Source organism: Poecilia latipinna, unplaced genomic scaffold (genome assembly GCF_001443285.1).
Source record: "Poecilia latipinna isolate Pla-1442-1.1 unplaced genomic scaffold, P_latipinna-1.0 Scaffold68, whole genome shotgun sequence".
Classification (NCBI taxonomy): domain Eukaryota; kingdom Metazoa; phylum Chordata; class Actinopteri; order Cyprinodontiformes; family Poeciliidae; genus Poecilia; species Poecilia latipinna.
The window spans coordinates 156662-159161 of NW_015112684.1; the positions used below are offsets into that span (position 1 = coordinate 156662).

The 2500-nt window shown below is 43.4% G+C and overlaps 1 protein-coding gene across 2 annotated transcripts in view; it reads right to left on the reverse strand.

Moving 5' to 3' along the window:
* tagln (transgelin) overlaps positions 1-1699 on the reverse strand; it is a 9395-nt gene extending 7696 nt beyond the window's left edge. Inside the window, exon 1 of one of the 2 annotated variants that reach the window (XM_015060919.1) lies at positions 1518-1699. The gene's annotated coding sequence lies outside the window, so the exon portion shown is untranslated. The remainder of the gene's footprint in view (positions 1-1517) is intronic. The other variant, XM_015060910.1, reaches the window with a different exon arrangement.
* Positions 1700-2500: the final 801 nt, after the last annotated feature.

Here is a 2500-nt window from a genome sequence, read left to right on the forward strand (position 1 = left end):
GATTGTAAAAATTTTTGTTTGAAAAATTTTAAAACTTTTCAACTTAAAAAAAAAAAAAAAAAAAATTAAAAAAAAAAAAAAAAAAAAAAAAAAACACTTCAAACGTGCTATTTCTGTGAAATCTAAAAGTGCTGATTCCCACAAGCATTACTGCATCAACTCAGTCCCCACAATTATCCTCTCCTCCTCGTGTTTTCCTGCTCTGTTTGTCTATCGCCATGGTAAACGTGCCTAACGCCAGAACAGGAAACCCATATGAGGGCTGTGGCAACTGTGGCGGCATGCAGGGACATGGAGTCATGTAGCTATGCCTTTTCCACAGTTAACCAGCTAACCACCAATAGAGGAATTTGGATTGAGCAAACTGTTTTTTGGGACTAACAGTCATTATAAGCATTTTGCTCCTCAGCATGACTTGGCAGATCAGTGCTGGGTGCAATGCTGCTGCTGCTGCTGCTGCTGCTGCTGCTGCTGCTGATGGGACAAATCCAACGGTTTTCTCAGCTTTGTGTGGAGGATGCTGAGCTGCTGCTTCAGAGCTCTGCTGTAGTTTGGCTCTGGTTTATGGAAGTTGAGCATAAAAACTGCTGCTGTTTCCCCTGATCTGCCAGACATAGCTGAGCCCCCTTTTTTTTTTTTTTTTGAGCCTCCTGCCAAGGTTTTTTGCGGCTCTGATTAGCTGGACAAACTGCATAACTGCTGCTTGATCAGATCTGATGTATTACATCTGAGTATGAAATCAAGGATGTGCTCCAACTTGCCCCCGCGCTGACATGGATGCTTGGTTCCAGGGTTTCTACTCTGTTTATGCGCTGCAGCAAGATCGGCAGAGGAGATAGCCTTATCTCGCTCCTGCTGCTGTTCAGAAAATGAGGCTGCCCGCTGGTGCTTCCCACAGATCTGCTGTTCCTGGAAACTCTTAGTGTGCTGCCATATTTAATGATTTGCTAGTTATCTTGAGTGCAAACATTCCAGAAAGCCATTTAAATGAGGCACTAGCTCCATATGTGTTCACAAATGCAAGGCAGTGTGTTTCTATGGCGGTGTGAGTCACATTTCTTTCTTCCTCACCTATTCATCTGCATCTTCATCAGAGCATCTTCATAACCAGGCATGCAGCTATAGACACTTGGCTGCAAAGGCCATGTATGGCATCGGATCATTTGCGTGTGCAAACAGAACTATGTCAGTGTCACACAGGCTGCACTGTATGATGGCTTCTCTGCAGTCCTTCTTGCTTTGCATAGAAAATTATTTAACAATGGATGAACTTACATTTGGGATTAAATGTAAAAGAAGTTGGGTGAATATAGAACAGCATGAACTAGATCTGAGTTTTCACCACTTTACCGTCATTTACAAAAAAAGAAAAAAAAATAGATAAGAGCCTCATCATCACATTTACAATCTGAGATCCCACTGTGAGACTGTTGACAAGAAATGTTAAAAACTGACACAAATCCTGTTTTCTCTGAAGCTTCCTCTTGAAAAATGACCTGAATTAAAGGTATACTCACTGTGTAAGAGAAAAGGCGAGTTCTGAGCTGGTTGCTGGTGCGGTGTGAGGGACAAGTGCGGATGCTTCCCTCGGAGTTTGTATATGCTTGCAGGGACGTCCCTCCCAAAAATGCCTGCTTAAAAGGAGGAGAAGGCGCTGATGACTTCACTAGTCTACTGAGAGACAGAGCCAGGGTGGAGGAAAGAGGAAAAATGGGAGCGGGGGAAGGAGGAGAAAGAAAAGGAAACTTCGCCCTTATAAGGCCATGGCCTTTCAGCGGCTACCTCTCCCTGTCTGCTGCGCCTCTTCTCTTCACGTCAAGACCGAGCGCCCTGCCTTATTTGGGTAGAGCTCATTCCCATGCAGAGGAGGGAGACAGCAGCCAGGCAGCGTTGGTTTTGGTCAGAGGGAATTCTCCAAATACCTTTGCCACATCACACATCACTCAAAGAGGCTGCGGGATGGTGGACGGGAAAGGGAATCCAAAGAAAACAGGGAAAATGTTTAGAAAAGACATGAAGTACCGGTTTATAACGCAGGCAAAATGTACAGAGGACTGAGTTGAAAAAAATAATGATCCTCATTTAGGATGGAAGGGAATAAGGACTAGGAATTAGTTTATTCAACCTTCATCTTTCTCGGATTAAGACACAGAACTCCATGTAAGTCCTGTGAGTGTTGTGTTGTGTGAGTGTGTGCCAAGCCACCACTCATGACATTTCAATCACTTCCGTTTCCATTACAGCTGCCTTTTGGCATGACACTCTCATTTGCATGTGTGACTTTTGCTTCTGTGCTCAAAACACAAAAGAAACTCCTACTGCAATAATATATGCAGAGCCTTGAACAAAACCTTTTATGCCATTTTAACCTTTTCACGTTTTATCATGCCACAGCACCAAACCGTGATGTGTTTTATTCTGGTTTTATGAGATAGACCAAAACCAAATAGCACAGGAGAATGTTAGGGAACAAACAGGATCATAAAGAGCAAGAGACAGA